At 40.4% G+C, this 24,531-nt stretch overlaps 1 pseudogene; it reads right to left on the bottom strand.

Annotated features, from left to right (window-relative positions):
* The window catches only part of LOC141086081 (uncharacterized), a 76,703-nt pseudogene extending 58,820 nt beyond the window's left edge, over positions 1–17,883 (bottom strand).
* Between the last annotated feature and the right edge of the window lie 6,648 nt (positions 17,884–24,531).

Below are 24,531 nucleotides of genomic sequence, written 5' to 3'. Positions count from 1 at the left end.
GGTACCAGGAGAAATTGGACCCCAAAAGTTGTTGTACAATTTGTCCTGAGTACACTGATATCTCATATGTGGGAGAAAACTACTGTATGGGCACACGTCAGGGCTCGGAAGGGAAGTATTGACGTTTTGGAATGCAGACTTTGATGTAATGGTCTGCGGGTGTCATGTTGCCCTTGGAGAGCCCCTGATGTGCCTAAACTATTCAAACTCCCCACAAGTGACCCCATTTTGGAAACTAGGCCCCCCACGGAACTTATCTAGATGTGTAGTGAGCACTTTGAACCCCCCAGTGCTTCACAGAAGTTTATAACGCCCGGGCGTGAAAATAAAAAAATCATATTTTTTTCCACAAAAATGATATTTTTGCCCCCAATTTTTTATTTTCCTAAGGGCAACAGGAGAAATTGGACCCCAAAAGTTGTTTTGCAATTTGTCCTGAGTAGGCTGATACCCTATATGTGCGGGTAAAACACTGTTTGGGCGCATGGCAGAGCTTGGAAGGGAAGGAGCACCATTAGACTTTTTCAAAGCAGAATTGGCTGGAATTGAGATCAGATGCCATGTTGCGTTTGGAGAGCACCTGATGTGCCCAAACAGTGGAAACCACAGTGTAACGCAGTCCGTTAAACGGACTGCCTCAACGCAGTGTGACCCCAGCCTTAAGTATGATGTATTTTTGAATTGTTGACTACATATGAGCTCATTCACACATCATATTTTCAGTCTAACTGCTGTATGTAAAAAAAGGGACTGCAATCGGACAAATGTTATTCAATGGGACAATACAGATGAGCGTATTTTTTCATTAAGTTAATCTGGGTGTGAAAAAAAATTGCAGCACTCTCTAGTTTCTTTTGTGTGTGGGATGAAACACATGTCTACTTTATATCTGTATCATTTTTTAAACATTTTTTTATTAGGAAGTTAGAAGGGTTAGAAAGATTAAAAGTTGATCAGCAACATCTACAAAATATACAAAACCATTTTTTTAGGGACCAGATCACATCTGAAGTGAATTTTTTTTACCTCAAAAATGTTGTTATAGTCCCAAATTTTAAAATGTTATAAGGTGTGGGGTGCCAAGGGGAGAGGTACTAGAAAACAGGTATATTTCTGCCAGTTTCATTTCATATGTCTCCCTGTACTGATGATGAAGCCAGTTTATTTCACTGTAATCCAGTCCTGGTTTCCTTAGTGATCAGCATGGAAAGGACTGGTAGTTCCCCCTCCACTTATTCAATCCAGGTTTTGGTTTTCTGACTGGTCCAGCTGATATAATCAGGAGGAGCTGGGATCTCTCAATCTATCTCTGGTCTGCTGAGCTGTGAGCTGACACAGTAAGATTACATGGACTTGTTTGCTGTTATATAGGTTTATTTTGTAGTTAGCCTGCTACTGTTAGTTAGTGGCCAGACGGTGTTTTATTTCATGTTTGGCATGTGTAACATTGAATAACAAGTGTGCACAATAAATATGCCGTGTCCATATTCATGTGGAACTTGCTAGTCTGCTGAAGTGACTTCATAGCCACACGCTTGTGCCAAAGCAAAGATCCCAGCTGAGCTATCTATTCCCCACAAAGGGATAAAACTGAACCTCACAGTTTGTTGTGCAATTTCTCCTGAGTGTGCCAATACCCTTCACGGAATCAGGAACTATTTTTGAGGCATTAGTGCAAAGTTCAGAAAGGAAGGAGCACAATATTAGAGTGCAGATTTTACTGTATGGAATATATGAGAAAATTTGGGAACAGCGGAGCAACCCGTGCTCCCACGTAGTGCGAAAGGTGGGAGAGGGTTCCCATGCCGGAAAAATAGAAATTCTGAGTCCTCTAGGCACCAAATTAAGTTTGAGGTATTCTTCCAAGCAGCGAATATTTCATAAAAGTCTAATACCATGCTTCTGTGCTGCAATTAGATCAGTAGTCAGACGGGTAAAATCCTACAGTTGTGGCCAAAAGTGTTGACACCCCTGCAATTCTGTCAGATAATACTAGATCACGTGAAATCATTATTTCCCTCTACTCCTCTTTGGTCAGACCTCATCTGGAATATTGTGTCCAGCTTTGGGCACCACATTTTAAAAAAGACATCAACAAACTGGAGCAAGTTCAGAAAAGAGCGACCAGAATGGTGACCGGTCTGCAAACCCTGTCTTATGAGGAAAGGTTGCAGGATTTGGGAATGTTTAGTTTGCAAAAGAGAAGACTGAGAAGAAACTTAATAGCTGTCTACAAATATCTAAAGGGCTGTCACATTGTAGAAGGATCAACTTTATTCTCATTTGCACAAGGAAAGACTAGAAGCAATGGGATGAAACTGAAAGGGAGGAGACACAGATTAGATATTAGAAAAAACTTTTTGACAGTTAGAGTGATCAATGAGTGGAACAAGCTGCCACAAGAAGTGGTGAGTTCTTCTTCAATGGAAGTCTTCAAACAGAGGCTGGACAGACATCTGACTGGGATGATTTAGCGAATCCTGCTTTGAGCAGGGGGTTGGACCAGATGGCCCAGGAGGTCCCTTCCAACTCTACGATTCTATGATTCTACTCAGTTTCTTCCTGAAAATGATTGCAAACACAAATTCTTTGGTATTATTATCTTCATTTAATTTGTCTTAAATGAAAAAACACAAAAATAATTGTCCTAAAGCCAAATTGGATATAATTCCACACCAAACATAAAAAAGAGGGTGGACAAAAGTATTGGCATTGTTCGAAAAATCATGTGATGCTTCTCTAATTTGTGTAATTAACAGCACCTGTAACTTACCTGTGGCACCTAACAGGTGTTGGCAATAACTAAATCACACTTGCAGCCAGTTGACATGGATTAAAGTTGACTCAACCTCTGTCCTGTGTCCTTGTGTGTACCACATTGAGCATGGAGAAAAGAAAGAAGACCAAAGAACTGTCTGAGGACTTGAGAAACCAAATTGTGAAGAAGCATGAGCAATCTCAAGGCCACAAGTCTATCTCCAAAGACCAGAATGTTCCTGTGTCTACCGTGCGCAGTGTCATCAAGAAGTTTAACCCCTTCACCTCCAAGGGTGGTTTGCACGTTCATGACCGGGCCAATTTTTACAATTCTGACCACTGTACCTTTATGAGGTCTTAACTCTGGAACGCTTCTATGGATCACGGTGATTCTGACATCGTTTTCTCGTGACATATTGTACTTCATGTTAGTGGTAAAATTTCATTCAAATAACTTGCGTTTATTTGTGAGAAAAACGGAAATTTGGCGAAAATTTTCCAACTTTGAATTTTTATGCCCTTAAATCACAGAGATGCGGCACACAAAAAACTTGATAACTAACATTTCCCACATGTTTACTTTACATCAGCACAATTTTGGAACCAAAATTTTTTTTTTGTTAGGAAGTTATAAGGGTTAAAATTTGACCAGCGATTTCTCATTTTTACAACACCATTTTATTTTTAGGACCACATCACATTTGAAGCCACTTTGAGGGGTCTATATGATAGAAAATACCCAAAAGTGACACCATTCTAAAAACTGCACCCCTTAAGGTACTCAAAACCACATTCAAGAAGTTTATTAACCCTTTAGGTGCGTCACAGGAATTTTTTTGAATATTTAAAAAAAAATGAACATCTAACTTTTTTTCATAAAAAAAATAATTCAGGTTCAATTTTTTTTATTTTACCAAGGGTAACAGGAGAAATTGGACTGCAAAAGTTATTGTGCAATTTGTCCTGAGTACACAGATACCTGATATGTGGGGGGAACGACTGTTTCGGCGCATGGCAGAGCTCAGAATGGAAGGAGCGCCGTTTGACTTATTCAATGCAAAATTGGCTGGAATTCAGATTGGACGCCATGTCACGTTTGGAGAGTCCCTGATGTACCTAAACAGTGGAAACCCCCTACAAGTGACCCCATTTTGGAAACTAGACCCCCCAAGGAACTTATCTAGATATGTGGTGAGAACTTTGAACCCACAAGGGCTTTACAAAAGTTTATAACGTACAGCGGTACAATTAAAAAATCATATTTTTTCCACAAAAATGATCTTTTCACCCCAATTTTTATTTTCCCAAGGGTAACAGGACCCTAAAAGTTATTGTGCAATTTGTCCTGAGTACGCTGATACCCCACATGTGGGGGTAAACCACTATTTGGGCGCATGGCAGAGCTCGGAAGGGAAGCAGCGCCATTTGACGTTTTTGGCTGGAATTGAGATCGGACACCATGTCGCGTTTGGAAAACCCCTGATGTACCAAAACAGTGGAAACCCCCCACAAATGACACCATTTTGGAAACTAGACCCCCTAAGGAACTTATCTAGATGTGTGGTGAGAACTTTGAACCCCCATGGGCTTCACAGAAGTTTATAACATAAAGCCATACAATTAAAAAATCATATTTTTTCCACAAAAATGATCTTTTCACCCTCAATTCTTATTTTTCCAAGGGTAACAGGACCCTAAAAATTATTGTGCAATTTGTCCTGAGTACGCTGATACCCCACATGTGGGGGTAAACCACTATTTGGGCGCATGGCAGAGCTCGGAAGGGAAGCAGCGCCATTTGACGTTTTTGGCTGGAATTGAGATCGGACACCATGTCGCGTTTGGAAAACTCCTGATGTACCAAAACAGTGGAAACCCCCCACAAATGACACCATTTTGGAAACTAGACTCCCTAAGGAACTTATCTAGATGTGTGGTGAGCACTTTGACCCCCCCCAGTGCTTCACAGAAGTTTATAACGCCCGGGCGTGAAAATAAAAAATTCGTATTTTTTCCACAAACATGATCTTTTAGTCACCATTTTTTTATTTTCCCAAGGGTACCAGGAGAAATTGGACCTCAAATGTTGTTGTCCAATTTGTCCTGAGTATGCTGATACCCCATATGTGGGAGAAAACTACTGTATGGGCACACGTTGGGGCTCGGAAAGGAAGTAGTGACGTTTTGGAATGCAGACTTTGATGGAATGGTCTGCGGGTGTCATGTTGCCTTTGGAGAGCCCCTAATGTACCTAAACAGTGGAAACCCCCCACAATTGACACCATTTTGTAAACTAGACCCCCCAAGGAACTTATCTAGATGTGTGGTGAGCACTATGAACCCCCCAGTGCTTCACAGAAGTTTATAACGCCCGGGCGTGAAAATAAAAAATTCGTATTTTTTCCACAAACATGATCTTTTAGTCACCATTTTTTTATTTTCCCAAGGGTACCAGGAGAAATTGGACCTTAAAAGTTGTTGTCCAATTTGTCCTGAGTATGCTGATACCCCATATGTGGGAGAAAACTACTGTATGGGCACACATCGGGGCTCGGAAGGGAAGTAGTGACGTTTTGGAATGCAGACTTTGATGGAATGGTCTGCGGGTGTCATGTTGCCTTTGGAGAGCCCCTAATGTACCTAAACAGTGGAAACCCCCACAAATGTCACCATTTTGTAAACTAGACCCCCCAAGGAACTTATCTAGATGTGTGGTGAGCACTTTGAACCCCCCAGTGCTTCACAGAAGTTTATAACGCCCGGGCGTGAAAATAAAAAATTCGTATTTTTTCCACAAACATGATCTTTTAGTCACCATTTTTTATTTTCCCAAGGGTACCAGGAGAAATTGGACCTTAAAAGTTGTTGTCCAATTTGTCCTGAGTATGCTGATACCCCATATGTGGGAGAAAACTACTGTATGGGCACACGTCGGGGCTCGGAAGGGAAGTAGTGACGTTTTGGAATGCAGACTTTGATGGAATGGTCTGCGGGTGTCATGTGCGTTTGGAGAGCCCCTGATGTACCTAAACTATTGAAACTCCCCACAAGTGACCCCATTTTGGACACTAGACCCCCCACAGAACTTATCTAGATGTGTGGTGAGCACTTTGAACCCCCAAGTGCTTAACAGAAGTTTATAACACTCGGACGTGAAAATAAAAAAATCATTTTTTTCCACAAAAATGATATTTTTGCCCCCAATTTTTTATTTTCCTAAGGGTAACAGGAGAAATTGGACCCCAAAAATTGTTTTGCAATTTGTCCTGAGTAGGCTGATACCCTACATGTGGGGGTAAAACACTGTTTGGGCGCATGGCAGAGCTTGGAAGGGAAGGAGCACCATTTGACTTTTTCAACTCAGAATTGGCTGGAATTGAGATGAGATGCCATGTTGCATTTGGAGAGCCCCTGATGTGCCCAAACAGTGGAAACCCCCAATTCTAACTCCAACCCGAACCCCAACATGCCCCTAGCCCTAACCCTAACCCTAGCCCTAACCTTAGCCCTAACCCTAACCCTACCCCAACACACCCCTAGCCCTAACCCTAGCCCTAACCCTAATGGAAAAATTGAAATAAATACTTTTTTTTATTTTATTATTTTTCCCTAACTAAGGGGGTGATAACGGGGGGTTTGATTTACTATTTATGGCGGTTTTTATTTTTGGCAGCTGTCGCACGCTAAAAGACGCTTTTTATTGTAAAAATAGTTTTTGCATCACCACATATTGAGAGCTATAATTTCTCTGTATTTTGACCCACCGGGTCATGTGAGGTCTTATTTTTTGTGGGACGAGTTGACATTTTTATTGGTACCATTTTCGGGCACGTGAAATTTTTTGATCGCTTTTTATTCCGATTTTTGGGACGCAGAATGAAGAAAAACCAGCGTTTCATGAATTTCTTTTGGGGGGGTGCGTTTACACCGTTCTGCGTGTGGTAAAATTGATAAAGCGGTTTTATTCTTCGGGTCAGTACGGTTACAGCGATACCTCATTTAGGTCGTTTTTTTATGTTTTTGTCGGTTTTATGCAATGAAAACTATTTTATATAAAAAATAATTATTTTTGCATCGCTTTATTCTGCGAGCTATAACTTTTTTATTTTTTTGCTGATGATGCTGTGTGGCAGCTCGTTTTTTGCGGGACAAGATGACGTTTTCAGCGGTACCATGGATATTTATATGCGTCTTTTTGATCGCGCGTTATTACACTTTTTGTTTGGCAGTATGATAATAAATCATTATTTTTTGCTTCGTTTTTTATTTTTATTTTTTAAGGGGTTCACTAAAGGGGTTAACTAATGGGACAGTTTTATAGGGTGGGTCGTTACGGACGCGGCGATACCTAATATGTGTACTTTTATTGTTTTTTTTTTTTATTATTTCCAAAAAATGGATTTATTGGGGGAATATATATATATTTTTTTTCTAATTTATTTGGCGATTTTTTTTTAAATTATTTTTACACTTTTTTTTATTTTTTTTTTACTTTATTAAATAGTCCCAGGTGGGACATCACTGTCCTGTGACAGATCGCTGATCTGTCACATCACAGATCACTGTGACAGATCAGCGATCTGACACAGGCACTGCAGAAGGCTTCCTCATGCCTGCGCTATGCAGGCACTGAGGAAGCCAGCTTCCTCAGGCCCCTGAAGGCCCCCGTCGCCATCTTGGATTCGGGGGCCTGGAGGAAAGGAGTCCCCCGCAGCAGCGCTGCACATTGCGCTGCCGTGGGGGGCTCAGGGAAGCACGGAGGGAGCCCCCTCCCTGCCGATGCTTCCCTTTAACTCCCGGTACACCGCGATCATGTTTGATCGCGGTGTGCAAGGGGTTAACGTGTCGGGGGCGGTCCGTGACCGCCCCTGACACATTGTGCCGGGTGTCAGCTGTGATAATCAGCTGACACCCGGCCGCGATTAGCGGCGCTCACCACGTGGGCGCCGCTGATCACGCCCGACGTACTATCCCGTCCATGGGCATAGGGGCCCAGGTCCCATGGACGGGATATACCATCGGATGTCGGGAAGGGGTTAAAGCCCATGGCACTGTGGCTAACCTGATGTGGACGGAAAAGAAAAATTGACAAGAGATTTCAACGCATGATTGTGCGGATGTTGGATAAAGAACCTCGACTAACATCCAAACAAGTTCAAGCTGCCCTGCAGTCCGAGGGTACAACAGTGTCAACCCGTACTATCCGTCGGTGTCTGAATGAAAAGGGACTGTATGGTAGGAGACCCAGGAAGACCCCACTTCTTACCCCGAGACATAAAAAAGCCAGGTTGGAGTTTGCCAAAACTTACCTGAAAAAGCCTAAAACGTTTTGGAAGAATGTTCTCTGGTCAGATGAGACAAAAGTAGCGCTTTTTGGGCAAAGGCATCAACATAGAGTTTACAGGAGAAAAAAAGAGGCATTCAAAGAAAAGAACACGGTCCCTACAGTCAAACATGGCAGAGGTTCCCTGATGTTTTGGGGTTGCTTTGCTGCCTCTGGCACTGGACTGCTTGACCGTGTGCATGGCATTATGAAGTCAGAAGACTACCAACAAATTTTGCAGCATAATGTAGGGCCCAGTGTGAGAAAGCTGGGTCTCCCTCAGAGGTCATGGGTCTTCCAGCAGGACAATGACCCAAAACACACTTCAAAAAGCACTAGAAAATGGTTTGAGAGAAAGCACTCGACACTTCTAAAGTGGCCAGCAATGAGTCCAGACCTGAATCCCATAGAACACCTGTGGAGAGATCTAAAAATGGCAGTTTGGAGAAGGCACCCTTCAAATATCAGGGACCTGGAGCAGTTTGCCAAAGAAGAATGGTCTAAAATTCCAGCAGTGCATTGTAAGAAACTCATTCATGGTTACCGGAAGCGGTTGGTGGCAGTTATTTTGGCTAAAGGTTGTGCAACCAAGTATTAGGCTGAGGGTGCCAATACTTTTGTCTGGCCAATTTTTGGAGTTTTGTGTGAAATGATCAATGTTTTGCTTTTTGCTTCATTCTCTTTTGTATTTTTTCATTTAAGACAAATTAAATGAAGATAATAATAACAAAGAATTTGTGTTTGCAATCATTTTCAGGAAGAAACTGAGTATTATCTGACAGAATTGCAGGGGTGTCAATACTTTTGGCCACAACTGTATTCAGGACATGATTCCGAGGCCCAATCCATGACCGAGTAACACTGGCAAAGCCAAGCAAAAAATAAAGAGAAAACAGAATAAAAAATAATATAACTGATAACATTATAAGTTGCGTGCTACCCAATGAGAAAAACACCCAAAAAGGGGTGTTTGAAGAAATTGATGACAATACTGGATGCATGGGCGCACTGCTGGTATAAACTGCAAATAACCAATATAAATAGCGGGGGTGCAAATCAGTGGTCACATAAATGTGAAATCAAAACCGAAGAGAAAAGAAGGGCCACTATGACTTTTTCAACGCAAAATTGGGTGGAATTCAGATCGGACGCCATGTCACGTTTGGAGAGCCCCTGATGTGCCTAAACAGTGGAAACCCCCCACAATTGACCCCATTTTGGAAACTAGACCCCCAAGGAACTTATCTAGATATGTGGTGAGAACTTTGAACTAACCCCCAAGGGCTTCACAGAAGTTAATAATGTACAGCTATATAATTAAAAAATCATTTTTTCCACAAAAATGATCTTTTCACCCCCAATTTTTATTTTCCCAAGGGTAACAGGACCCCAAACGTTATTGTGCAAATTGTTCTGAGCACGCTGATACCCCATATGTGGGGGTAAATGACTATTTGGGCACAGCTCGTGAGGGAAGCAGCGCCAATTGACTTTTTTGGCTGGAATTGAGATCGGACGACTTGTCGCGTTTGGAAATCCCCTGATGTGCCAAAACAGTGGAAACCCCCCACAATTTACCCCATTTTGGAAACTAGACCCCTCAAGGAACTTATCTAGATGTGTGGTGAGCACTTTGAACCCCTAAGAGCTTTACAGAAGTTTATAATGCCCGGGCGTGAAAATAAAAAAAACATTTTTTCCACAAACATGATCTTTTAGTCCCCAATTTTTTTATTTTACCAAGGGTAACTGGAGAAATTGGACCCAAAAAGTTGTCCAATTTGTACTGAGTACGCTGATGTCCCATATGTAGGAGAAAATTACTGTATGGGCACACGTCGAGGCTCGGAAGGGAAGTAGTGACGTTTTGGAATGCAGACTTTGATGGAATGGTCTGCGGGTGTCATGTTGCCTTTGAAGAGCCCCTGATGTGCCTAAACTGTGGAACCTCCCCACAAGTGACCCCATTTTGGTAACTAGACCCCCCAAGGAACTTATATAGATGTGTGGTGAGCACTTTGAACCCCCAAGTGCTTCACAGAAGTTTATAACGTAGTCATAAAAATAAAAAATCATTTTTTTTCCACAAAAATGATATTTTTGCCCCCAATTTTTTATTTTCCCAAGGGTAACAGGAGAAATTGGACCCCAAAATTTGTTGTGCAATTTGTCCTCAGTAGGCTGATACCCCATATGTGGGAGTAAACCACTGTTTGGGCGCATGTCAGAGCTTGGAAGGGAAGGAGCACCTTTTGACTTTTTGAACGCAGAATTGGCTGGAATTGAGATCAGACACCATGTTGCGTTTGGAAACCCCCCCAATTCTAACTTCAACCCTAACCCCAACACACCCCTAACCCTAATCTCAGCCCTAACCCTAAGGATGTGTGCACACGTTGCAGATTCTGCTGCAGATCCGCAGCGGATTTGTCCTAGTGACTTTGAAACACGTTGGGAATAAAATCCACCATTTGTATCTCCAATATGCCTGGACATTCCTTTATGCAGCAGTGCTGGTAATATCCATGAATCTTCCCATTTGAGTGGTTGAGGGGTTGGCATACGTGGGGAAGGTGGTTCTGCAACTGATAGTGCCTGCTCATCTTGTATTCCAGGCATTTGAAGTTAGTTACTGCTTGATATTTGCCAACTTTCTAGGAATACAAATACTGGTTTGGGATTATTTAGGGGTGTGCAAGCATCGATCAAAATTTGTATGGCCCCTCTGGCCAGCATCCTCACCTCACGTGGAATTGGATGTAGGTAGCATGCCAGACTGCGTGCATAAGCTTCTTCCCCATCGTCATTCAGTCTGTGAAACATAGTCTAACACCACAGTGTCCACTTGTCTCCTGTTGCCTGTGGTGGAAAGCTCCCAGCGTGGGTTTGCGGCAGCCTGGGGTGATGTATTCAGTGGCAATGTTGGACTGCTACTGTGGTCCTGGTCGTTGTCCTCTGGATTGGCCTCCTGTTATGCCGAAGGCGCTGCTGTTGGTGGTGGTTGATGGATGATGGTGCTGAAGATGGGCCAGCCACTTCGTCACCTTCACCAACTGGGTCAATGTTCACCTCTGAGACGGAAGCAGTTTTCCTTTCGGTAAGGTTTGAGTCAGTTCTGTTTTTAAGCACAAAGTAGAAAAAACAAACATATTAAGATTTGGCCTTAAGGCCATGTGTAAAATGTGGGGTCATGCATGCACTTACGGTCTGAGATCAATACCGGGAGCAAGAAAATTAAGTCTGTTGTAAAATAGATATTTGCTTTTTTTTTGGGCTGCATCATCACTATTGGCCCGCTGCTGTCTCTCACATCGGTACTGGTCTCGGCAGCTGCACCACAATCTAGTGACCTCAGACACTGCAAAGTAACACAATAAAGGTTTTAACTTTCAATCACACTGTTTCCCTTGCAAAATGTAGGCTATAGTGTAATGTGGCATGCTACTTACCAAGTGTAATGTCTGAAATTGGTCAGATATTACAAACAACATCACATATGATTATTTTATGCTCATTTGTTGCTTCATCTGTAACTTTTTATATTACTTTTTTATGATTGTACTTAATTTCTTGCTGGACCTCACGAGGACTTTCCTCAAAATTGGGGAACATTTGGGTGCAGATTCGTTTCCATGCGGCATCCTTTCGTGCACGGTCAGAATAATGTCCCATAGTTCTGACCTCTCCTGAACCAGAACTATCACCATCTCGACATTGATGTGTCTGGCCATGCTGCTGGACTCTGTGGAGGCGTGTTCTGGGATTTTTCTAGAGGTTACCAGGGAAATGTGCATGCCAAAGCTTCTTGATAATGGATGAGGCAATTTTCTGTCACCTGGAAAATGCTTGAGGATTTCTTGCAAGTCACACTGATGGTCAGTGTGGTGTCCGATTTTTTCTCGCACCCATAGAATTGCATTGGCGAGTCTCGGTCGATATACGCATACAATTGCAGTGTGCTGCGATTTCACTCGCATGTATAATACAGCCAAGAAAAAGAAACAGTGATGGGAGCTGCCCTATAGATTAACAGCAGTCCGAGTGCTATGCAATGTTTTATCGCATAGCACTCGTCCGTATTCCTCGCTAGTGTGACTCCAGCCTTTCAGAAACTCTGGCGAACTGCACTTTTATGCACACCTAAAAAGATGAACAGCGCTAGATCATAGGCAAGACGCCGTCCACAATGACTATCTGCCTCATTACAGGGAATTTTCTCCCAGGGGATTCTGTCTGAATCACATACTTCAGATATTTACAAAGAAACCCTGATGTAAGCACTCAGCATAGAGTGCAGGATAAATGCTGAGCCTTACTGCGAGCTTTGGGGGGCAGAATGAACAAATCAATAGTAGGTGAAGAATTGGTTTTATTTCTCCTCTTACGGTATAAGTGATTAGACAACATTATTCTTTGGGTTGGTGTGATTCCAGCAATACCAGATTTATACAATTTTTTTGTTTGGCTGGTGGCACACACTAAAAGATGCTTTTTTGTGCAAAAGCTAATTTTTGCATCGAAATATTTTGAGAGCTATAATTTTTCCATATTTCCGCCGACAGAGTAATGTGACTGCTTGTTTTTTGAGGGATGAGTTGACCATTTTATTGATACCATTTTTGGGCACCTGATTTTTTTATCGCTTTCTATGCTGATTTTTAGGAGGCAGAATGAACAAAAAACAGCAATTCAGAATTTTTTTTTCAATATTGTTACGCCTGTGGCAAAATTGATAAGGTAGCTTTATTATTCACGTCAGTACGATTACAACGATACAACAATTTATGTAGTTTTTATGTTTTGACGTTTTTACACAATAAAAACTATTGTATAAAAAAAAGAATTATTTTTGCATCGCTGTATTCTGAGAGCTATAACTTTTTCAATTTTCCGCTAATGGAGCTGTACAGTGGCTTTCTTTTTGTGGGACAAGATGATGTTTTCAGCAATAGCGTTTTTATTTACCTCTGTCTCTCCACTTTTTGTTCGGCGGTATGATGAAAAAACAGCTTTTGCCTTTTTACAGTATTCATTTATTATTTTGTGCTTTTTTAAACAATTTTTTTTCAAATTTTTTGTAACTTTTTTACTTAATCCTTTTATAGCACTTTCACTTTCAGCAGTCTGATTGGTGTTATAAAGCGAAACTGTCATGTGAAAAATTGCTATTAACCTGTAGATATGGGGTTGATCTGCAGGTTAATAGCGTCCTTAACCCACTCGGCACCCACACATAGAACACCACTGCCAGGGGCAAATTAACTTTATTTTCCCAACAGAGTTTGGCGTTTTAGTCATGGGGATATAATGTTCATGGGGAATAAAGTTTATATCCTTACGGTAGCGGGGCTTTAAGTGCAAGTGCTGGGCAGTTTTCAGAATGCTATTAAGCTGCCGATTAAGCCCATATTTACAGGTTAATAGCGCTTTTTCATGTGACAGCTCTCCTTAATATGCAAAATTTGAATTGTTGATCTTCCACTTGATTGGGTCTCTCCATCTGCTGGTTTGGCTGTAGTGGAAGATGTGTTGGTCCCTATTATACTATTTCTACTGTGTTGAAATTGATGCCACTTTGGTGGTGTCTGCCGCTAATTTTTGGAAATGTGTTGACTCCTGGTTGGGTCGCCTTCATGTGTGTTGCCTGTAGCAATAGGCCTCCGAGACAGGCAGGCCTCCACCTTCTTTGAGTCAAATACCCGTCTTATCCTTACATTTTACTGACAACAGTAGTCTACGAAACTGATGTTTGTGCCACCTGAGTGTGGCTGAGCATCAAAGCATTTTGAGCTGTTGCATGTGGTATCAGGGCTCCCAGCACAGCCGACCTACACTGAGCCCTCTTAATTTGAAGTTCAATTCAAAGGTGTAAATGCTGGCCCAGGACCTGTTACCTCACGCATGGCTGATTTCTGCTGTGCCATTATAAAATTTGTACTCTGGGTGAATTGAGGCCACTTTCCTGGTGTCTGCCCCTAAATTGATGTTTATGTTTTTTTGGCAGCTTTTGGGCCTCTTAAGGTGTTATGTATGCGTTTGTTTTTGACTCCCATTGACTTCAATAGCGTTCGGCTGTGTTCAGTGAATATTCGACAAATACACTGGTGAATACTGCTAACTTGGCAATCGTAATCCGAACATTTAAATATTAGGTCATCTCTAATCATTTGTACCAAATTCACCATTAACCCCTTCTCATCAAAGCCGGTTTTCACCAGATCAGGCCAAATTTTTTTACTGTATGTTAATTTATGTGGTAATAACTCTGGAACATTTCACCATATTTCAATGATTCTGTGATTGATTTTTTCATGACACATTGTACTTCACATTATTTGTAAATTTAGGCTGATATGATTTGTGTTTGAGGGGGGAGGACTGAACAGTAGAAAGAGGAAGGATTCAATTTTAGCTGGATGGTTGTGCCAGATCGAATCCTACCTTTTTCTATGATTTGTTTATTTATGAAAATATAAGAAATTTGACAAATTTGAACTTTGAAATGTTATACCCCCCAAAAAATAGACATATCACACAATATAATAATAAAAATATTTTCCTCATATCTACTTTGTCAGCATAAGTTTTGACATTTTTTTTATTGTTAAGAAGTTAGAGGGGTTAAAAGTTTAGCAGTAATTTTTCCTTTTTCAACAGAATTTACAAGTCCACTTTTTTTTTTTTTTATTAGGAATCACTTCACTTTTGAAGTAACTTTGAAAGTCCTATGTGAAAACCCCCAAACGAGAAGCCATTGTAAAATCAGTACCCCTCATGGTATTCAAAACCGCTTTTAGGAAGTTTTATTGCCCTTCAGTTGCTTTACAAGAATGATAGCAAAGTGGAAGAAAATAATGAAAAATTAAGTATTTTTCACTAAAATGTTGCTTTAGCCCCCTATTCTTTAATTTCACAAGGTTAACTGGAGAAAACAGACCATCCAATTATTTGTGCAATTTCCCTTGAATATGATGATGTTGCATATGTGGGGGAAAACTACTGTTTGGGCACACAGGATGACTTGGAAGGAGCTGTATTTGACATTTCAAGCAAATATTTGGCCAGAGTAGTCTGCGGATGCTATGTCACATTTGAAGAGACACTGAGGTGCCAAAACAGCATAAATCTCCCACAAGTGACCCCAGTTGGGAAACTACACCCCTTAATGAATCTATCTAGGGGTGTGGTAAGCAATTGAGCCCTGAGATGTTTCAAAGAATTTTAAAACATTCGACCCTAAATTACATTGGAAATACATTTTTCCCACAAAATTTGTTGTGCAATTTATCCTAAGTACGCGAATGCCTCAAATGTTAGAAATAACTACTGTTTGGGCCCAAGACTGGGCTCGGAAGGGAACGAGCTCTATTTGACTTTTCAAATGCAGAGTTCTCAGGAACAGACTGCAGGTGCCATTTAAAGAGAGGCTGAGATGACAAAACAACAGAAACCCTCACAAATAACATTTTCTAAACTACACCTCTTGAGGAATTCGTCTAGGGATGTTGTGAGCATTTTAAACTCACATAAGATTCACAGAATTGTTTAATTTTGGGCAATGGAAATGAAAAATTACATCTTTTTCCAGTATAATGTTTTAGCCTCTAGTTTTTCATTTTCAAAAGGGCTAATAGGAGAAAATGGACCACATAATTAGTTATGCAATGTCTCCCGAGTACACCACTACCTTATATGTGGTCAGAAACTATTATTTAGGCACAGTGCAAAGCCCAAATGGAAAGGAGACCCATTTTGGAGTTCAGGTTTTGCTGGCATGATTTGCGGGTGTCATGTTACATTGGCAAAGCCTCTGAGGTGCCAGAACAGCAGGATCCTCCATGAGTGACCTAACTATACAACTGCACCCCTAAGTAAATATATATAGTGATGCATGGAGCATATTTAAAACAGAGGTGTGTCAATAATGTCTGTAAAGCACTGTGGAATTCATGGCACTATATAAATAAATAAAACAAATCAACTTTTCTTGTCTGACACTGGCACAATGCCTCTTAGTCCATACTATTGGCATGGTCTAAGAGGCCACCATAGCTGGTACACCCAAAGGTCATTATTTGACCTCAGGCTGCCATGACAATGATCGTGTCCCCTTGATCGCGTTGCGGAGGGAGTGATCGGTTGAGAGGGGGAGCTCCCTCCCTCTCACAACCTTATAAATGCTGCAATTCCTATTGATTGTGGCATTTAGAGGGTTAAACAGCCAGGGGAGGTGTGTATACCGAACTTGGCTGTAACATCCAGTACTTTCATCACTTAAGCCAAGCAGCCGGCGGCAATTGTGCGGGTACAGCATATGCTCCTCCATAATCACGATGACATAATAGTACATCAATTTGCGGGAACGCCTTGCCAATCATGATACTTAGTTACGGCATATGTCAGGAGGGGGGTTAATGTGCAACATTTGATAAATATGTAGTGGCGGAGTTGAAACTCATTAAAGATTTGATGTAAATTACACTATTTTTAATAAATGTGGCCTGTATAATCCTTTACAAAATGATTTCCTGAAGGTGATTTGACTCCATTTAGACTAAAAATGGAAATGTTACAGAAAAAAATTAAAACGTGTAATGCTAACTGGTACTGACTGATGAATCTATCACTGCAGTATGCCTGGACATGCTGCTATAATCATTTCTAATAAAGATAGCTATTCAACAGCATTCATGTAAAATCAAGTTTGGGCAGGTACTCTGCTAGTAATTCACTTGTTGCTCTTCTAAGTAAAACTGACTTTTATAAATTTTAGATTTATCTTCGAGTCGTATTTTTAAGCAAAACACACAATTATATAAGTAGCCATTTCCCGGATAAAAAAAGAAAAAAAATCAAAGCGGCACAAGCCAATTCCTGTTTGTCAGGGTGCCAAGCCTCTAGTTAATTAGCAAACCTCAATAAAAAAACAAAAAAATGAGGCAGCACAACAGTAGTCTTCTCGGATTTTAAGGTGATTTAATAGCTCATGATGATGGCACTTATCATGAGCTATTAAATCACCTTAAATCCCAAAAGAGGACTTGTGTGCTGTCTCAATTATTTGCTCCATTTCCCAGATAAGAGATAATCAAATGCCCTTTTTTTTAATAATAACTCTTTGAATTCTTTCCCTTTAGATTCGCATGTAGGCCCAGGCTGTTTGTGAGTGCAGCCTACTGTCTTGTGGTAATTGGGAGACTTCTTGTTAACACCTAATTATACTTCAAAAGGCGCTGTCTCAACAGACCTTCATAGCATATCCACAGGATATACTGTATATGTGTCACAGTTCCACACCTCAGTGTTTCTGGGATGCAGTTACTGACAGCTCGATCGTCCAGTCCAGTACAGGGGCATGCTAAAGCTGTTAGTACTTTGACAGCTTGGCCATCCAATCTGGTACAGAGGCATGCTGAGCTGTCAGTGCTTTGATTGACAGCTCAACTATCCAATCTGAGACTGGGAGGCATCGACTGTCTCCTAGTGTTCATCATTCTGGGTGATTGCCATGCTACTTAACTGAGCTGTTTCTCCCAGACCTCTGCCAGATGTACATTCAGCTTGTGAGGTATGTGCTACTGTCCCTTTTATTCTGTATGCTTGATCTTTTGTTGCCTGACTTTGGACTTCGTTGTGACCATCTGTCTGCTTAACCCCTTCAGCTCTGCTCCGTTATCCTCCCGGTAGTCTGACCTCGGAACGTTACCTGACCTTCTGTTTATGGCGTACCCTCCTGGCTTCTGATCATGGACTCTTTGACCATTTTGACTCATGTCTTGGCCGTGAGAAGTGACTAGCGCCATACTAAAGTATGTTTAATAAATGTGCATCCCATCTCTGAGACACACCCATATTTTCAGAATGGGGGTCTCTAATTCCTCATTCTGAAAGATACTAGTGAGAACGTGCAAGTGTACTCGACGCTATTCAGAACTCCCATACTAGTGTATTTAGTACTAGCACATGCATGAACATATCTCCTGCCAATATTGTTGTGACCAGTCAGAACAAAGGATTGGTGACACCAAGTCTGGAGAAGGGTGCTTTTCCCAGCATCTATTTGACTTGTGTGGTTAGGCAACTCCCTTAAATTTGGGCATTACAAGTACATAACCCTTATTCTAAAACAGTAAGTTTCCTTCGGTAAGTTACACGTTTAGCTATATATTATAAATATGCTATACAGTGTGGTCTTTTGCCAATTTAACAATGCATTGCACAACATGTTTTCCCTGAGGCATATAAGGTTAAAACAGTGAAAGCTTGCTTAGGTCATCTGATTTGTTTTCACTCTCCAACAATTGGCTTTCTTAGAATGCAGCTAGCTCTAGAAATAGAAAGAAACTGCATATCAAATTGTTTCTCCTGATGTAACTGTATGCCATTTCATATATGTGGAGATGGCTTTAAAGTGCAATAATACACTGCGCTGCTGTAGGTATATTTCAAGAAGCTTTAATGGTGCCACTGATTAGCACTTATAAAACGTGTGTCCCATATTAAAAAAAGGTCATCTATATATCTTTTAAAAAGGATTATGCTTTTTGCAAATTCAACTGTAGTAATAAAAACCTCCTCAAAAACACCCATGAAAAGATTTGCATAAGTAGGTGCGACCCGTGATCCCATGGCTGTCCCATGTGTCTGATGATAAAAAAACCCCTAAAAAAGTAAAAAAAATTGTTGTGTAAAATAAAATCCATACCTCTCAGTAAAAACTTTTTTGAGTATCAGACAGTCTAGCATCAGAATTAACAAATTTCTCAAAACACTTTAAACCTAATTGGTGATCTATATTTGTGTACAGGGCAGATACATCAAAGGAAATAAAACAGTAATGGTCATCCCACTTAATGTTGTTATTTGTAAAGTTAATCAATTGAGTGGAATCTTTTAGATGACTATTTAGACTCATAACATGGTGCTGCATAATCCTGTCAATATAGAAAGCTAGACTGCTAGTGAGTGACCCTATGCCAGAAATAATAGGTCGCCCTGGAGGGCTAGTGGTATTTTTATGTATTTTTGGAAGGTGATAGAGAAAAGGTGTGGAGGGGTTTTTTATGGTAAGAAACTTTTTTTCTTGTTCATGTATGGCATTGCTAAAGAAGGATTTAGTTATTAAATGATTGTATGAAAAAATAACCAATGGCATAGGGTCATTTTTAACAGGTTTATAGAAATTAGTATCTGAGAGGATTCTATTGGCCTCTTTAATGTAATCAGATCTATCCTGTACCACAATTGCTCCTCTCTTATCAGCAGGCTTTATGATGATATCAGTATTTTTCTGCAACTCTTTGAGGGCTAGAACCTCTTTTTTAGTTAAATTAGATTTGTCAGGCATAGAAGAATTCAATTGAAGATTGTGGAGCTGATCTAGAAGGAGGTCAGAAAAAGTTTCTAGATGGTGACCTCTACATTCAACAGGATAGTAATGAGACTTAGCTCTCACATCCAGGTGTACAGAAGAAATAGTATCATCAGTTGGAACATAAGTCTTACTATTATCACTGGTATTGGAGGGGGCAGATAATTTTTGAATCTCATAGTGTCGGATCAAAGTCAATTTACGGATATATTTTTGCACATCTAAAAATTGTTCAAATCCATCACTCTTATTCGTAGGACAAAAGGATAAACCTTTTCTAAGTAGTTTTTCCTCATCACTGGTGAGAGTGTGAGATGACAGATTGACTATATTGGTTTTTACTGGAGAGAGGGATCGCTTTTCCCTTTCTTTTTTCTTTTTGTTTCCTTTCCCTCGGCATCCTCTATAAGATGTTTTCTTTTTAACTGTACTTTTGAAAAAAAATGAGTAATGTCAGGGTTTTTTACAATGGTATTTCGAGGAGTTTTAATGGCTGCAGGCAGAAAAGATACTGCTGCAGAGGTGCCGGCTCCAGAGTTATCAATAATGATAGGTCCAGAGTATTCAGCAGTAGTGCTCGAAAAAGGGTTGTCAGGTGTTTCCATCACCAAATTCGGTGAGGTGGGGTGAATAGATAATTCCAAGAGTTCTTGGATATCTGGTGGATCCAAATCAATGAGGGAAGTGGTAGTAGGGGAGGGGGAACAAGGGGGTTTGAAAAAAGGCAAAGGAAAGGAGGAAGATTTTCTCCTTTCATTAATAATGTTCACCATATCAGTAGTACTGGGTATTGGTGCCTTTTGTGTAATGGCAATTTCAAGAGGCATTGTGCGCAGTGAGTTGAGGTTAGACTCAATGAGTTCAGACATAGTAGGGAAAATTAGTAGTAGTATTTGTACCTCTGCCCTTAAATTAGAGCATGAGACTATTCTTAAAAAAATCTTGAAAATTAATCAGAGACAGAGAAGGTCCTTCATCTTCTCCTGAGAGATCTCCTACTGCAGGTTATGTAGCAACTTCACAGCATTCTATTAATACTGTTATTTCCAAATCCAATCACCCTCGTAGACTTTCCACTTCCCACAATGCTACTCAGCATTTAGACAAAGGGGTTAGAACCTTTTTCAACAGTAATAGAAGTAGGAACCTTCCTACTAATAGAGAGAGAGCCACTAATAATATCCACACTAGACCTAGTAATACTCCAAAACCTTCTATCAAACCTACTATGTCTGAACTCATTGAGCCTAACCTCAACTCACTGAGCACAATGCCTCTTGAAATTGCCATTACACAAAAGGCACCAATACCCAGTACTACTGATATGGTGAACATTATTAATGAAAGGAGAAAATCTTCCTCCTTTCCTTTGCCTTTTATCAATCCCCCTTGTTCCCCCTCCCCTACTACCACTTCCCTCATTGATTTGGATCCACCAGATATTCAAGAACTCTTGGAATTATCTATTCACCCCACCTCACCGAATTTGGTGATGGAAACACCTGACAACCCTTTTTCCAGCACTACTGCTGAATACTCTGGACCTATCATTATTGATAACTCTGGAGCCGGCACCTCTGCAGCAGTATCTTTTCTGCCTGCAGCCATTAAAAATCCTCGAAATACCATTGTAAAAAACCCTGACATTACTCATTTTTTTTCAAAAGTACAGTTAAAAAGAAAACATCTTATAGAGGATGTCGAGGGAAAGGAAACAAAAATAAAAAAGAAAGGGAAAAGCGATCCCTCTCTCCAGTAAAAACCAATATAGTCAATCTGTCATCTCACACTCTCACCAGTGATGAGGAAAAACTACTTAGAAAAGGTTTATCCTTTTGTCCTACGAATAAGAGTGATGGATTTGAACAATTTTTAGATGTGCAAAAATATATCCGTAAATTGACTTTGAGACAACACTATGAGATTCAAAAATTATCTGCCCCCTCCAATACCAGTGATAATAGTAAGACTAATGTTCCAATTGATGATACTATTTCGTCTCTACACCTGGATGTGAGAGCTAAGTCTCATTACTATCCTGTTGAAAGTAGAGGTCACCATCTAGAAACTTTTTCTGACCTCCTTCTAGATCAGCTCCACAATCTTCAATTGAATTCTTCTATGCCTGACAAATCTAATTTAACTAAAAAAGAGGTTCTAGCCCTCAAAGAGTTGCAGAAAAATACTGATATCATCATAAAGCCTGCTGATAAGGGGGGAGCAATTGTGGTACAAGATAGATCTGATTACATTAAAGAGGCCAATAGAATCCTCTCAGATACTAATTTCTATAAACCTGTTAAAAATGACCCTATGCCATTGGTTATTTTTTCATACAATCATTTAATAACTAAAGCCTTTTTTAACAATGCCATAAATGAACAAGAAAAAAAAGTTTCTTACCATAAAAAACCCCTCCACACCTTTTCTCTATCACCTTACAAAAATACATAAAAATACCACTAGCCCTCCAGGGCAACCTATTATTTCTGGCATAGGGTCACTCACTAGCAGTCTAGCTTTCTATATTGACAGGATTATGCAGCACCATGCTGTTATGAGTCTAAATAGTCATCTAAAAGATTCCACTCAATTGATTAACCTTACAAAGAACATTAAGTGGGATGACCATTACTGTTTTATTTCCTTTGATGTATCTGCCCTGTACACAAATATAGATCACCAATTAGGTTTAAAGTGTTTTGAGAAATGTATTAATTCTGATGCTAGACTGTCTGATACTCAAAAAAGTTTTTACTGAGAGGTATGGATTTTATTTTACACAACAATTTTTTTTAAACTTTTTTAGGGGATTTTTATCATCAGATACGTGGGATAGCCATGGGATCACGGGTCGCACCTACTTATGCAAATCTTTTCATGGGTGTTTATGAGGAGCTTTTTATTACTACAGTTGAATTTGCAAAAAGCATAATCCTTTATAAAAGATATATAGATGACCTTTTTTTAATATGGGACACACGTTTTATAAGTGCTAATCAGTGGCACCATTAAAGCTTTTTGAAATATACCTACAGCAGGCGCAGTGTATTATTGCACTTTAAAGCCATCTCCACTTACAAGCCCTTGGACCTCGTGCAGACCGCAGCAGCTGTTTCATGCGTTTATAGGTGTTGTGACCGAAATCTCACAACCTTATCAGGTGAGTCTCTCCTTGCCTCACCATTACAATTGTGTTTTAAAGGTTTCACACAGTGGATGCGCCCTGTTTTGTTTCGTTTATTTCATATATGAACAGAAAAGATAAACATTACTTATTGATGATAAAGGACAATTGCAGTATTTGCCCTTCAGTCTGTTCGCTCTGCTTTCATTAAAAATGCATGATTTAAATATTGTTTTCAGCTAGTACAGTGGAAATAATAATACAGATTGGATGCTATTTTAAGTGCCAGTTATCCTTTAGTGCCAAGGACTTAACATTCTTCAGGCAAACATTATTACTAGATTAACATTCCTTGAATCTGGAAAAATAATTAAAAAAATTATGTTCTACAAGAAAAAAAACAAAAAGCATAATAATACAACTTCCAAAACAATCACCACAAACATATAAAAGCTAAATTATCTAAAGCCTATCAATTCCATGGACAGATTAAGCAATAAGGAAGAATCAGGTACTAAATCTTATGCCTAGGTAATGCATATTGTGAGGTACAGTCATGGCCAAAAGTGTTAATCAATTAATTAAGCAATTAATTAAATATTCCTCAACTTATTATTTGGTTGAACACCCTATGGAATAAATAACTGCAATCAATCACTTACTGTAACCATCCACAAGCTTCTTACACCTCTCAACTGGAATTTTGGACCACTCTTCTTTTGCAAACTGCTCGATGTCTATCATATTTGAAGGGTGCATTCTCTTAACAGCAAATTTAATATCTCTCCACAGGTGTTCAATGGGACTAAGATCCGGACTCATTGATGGCCACTTCAGAACCCTCCAGTGCCTTGTTTTCATCCATTTATGGGTGTTTCTTGAGTATGTTTGGGGTCATTGTCCTGTGAAGACCCATGACCTAGGATGCAAACCCAGCTTTCTGACACTAGGCACTACATTGTCACCCAAAATCAGTTGTTAAGCTTCAAATTTCATGATGCCTTGCACACAGTCAAGGCATCCAGTGCTAGAGGCAGCAAAACAAGCTCAAAAAATCTTTGAATCGCCACTATATTTGACTGTAGGTACGGTGTTATTTTCTTTGTAGGCCTCATTCTGTTTTTAGTAAACAGTAGAATGACTTGATTTATTAAAAAGCTCTATCTTGGTCTTATCTGTATTGCTATACTTTATCTTTTGTTTGCCAGAAAGGCCATGTTTATTTTGTTAACCCCTGCCATGGTTTATGCTGTGCTATAATAAACCAACAGGTGGCTTACACAAGAAGTGTTCCTGTGTCTACCTTTGAAAGCAGTCGAGTGAGTCAACCCCTCACACTTGCCACAGGTGAATTTGAACGAGCATCACATGCTTGAAACAAAGTTGTTTACCCACAATTTTGTGTTGGGGGACACTCGCATGGCACGGATTAATGTAGACAGGCACGGTTTTGTTCACATAAACAGTCTATGAGGTTTATTTTACACAGCATAAACCACATCGTAGGCCTTGTTGCACTTAACAGGCCTACCACCGTCCATAATATTTTAACATATGGCTTTTCCTTGCAGTCCCTAAACATGCCGGACCTCTCTGTCCAGTGACCGTGGGTGACCTCACGCCAAATAGTTCATTAACGTTCATAGAATATACCAAGCACCAACAGTCTGTGGAGGTACCTTACAGGAGCTCCTGCTCCAGACGCCGACTCCTTGTCAGTTCTCTCTCCCGGGGAAGCTGCCTTGATGGAATCACCATCTTTGTGACCAGGGCACTCCTGACAGTCCAGAACCTCAGAAGGTCAGTAGCTCCCCAACGCAGGACTGTCACTGACTCTGCTCATGCATGGACTCACCGGGTGCTATTCAGGACATCTGTCCCCCCCTGGGACCGTCCAACACACAGGCCTCACCGGGTGCTATTCAGGGATCCGATCCTAAGCGTCGGCCTCAC

Source organism: Dendrobates tinctorius, unplaced genomic scaffold, assembly GCF_039654945.1.
Source record: "Dendrobates tinctorius isolate UK_male_01 unplaced genomic scaffold, ASM3965494v1 ptg000030l, whole genome shotgun sequence".
Classification (NCBI taxonomy): domain Eukaryota; kingdom Metazoa; phylum Chordata; class Amphibia; order Anura; family Dendrobatidae; genus Dendrobates; species Dendrobates tinctorius.
The sequence above is the reverse complement of the archived record's forward strand: the minus strand, read 5'-3'. Positions and strand labels throughout refer to the sequence as shown.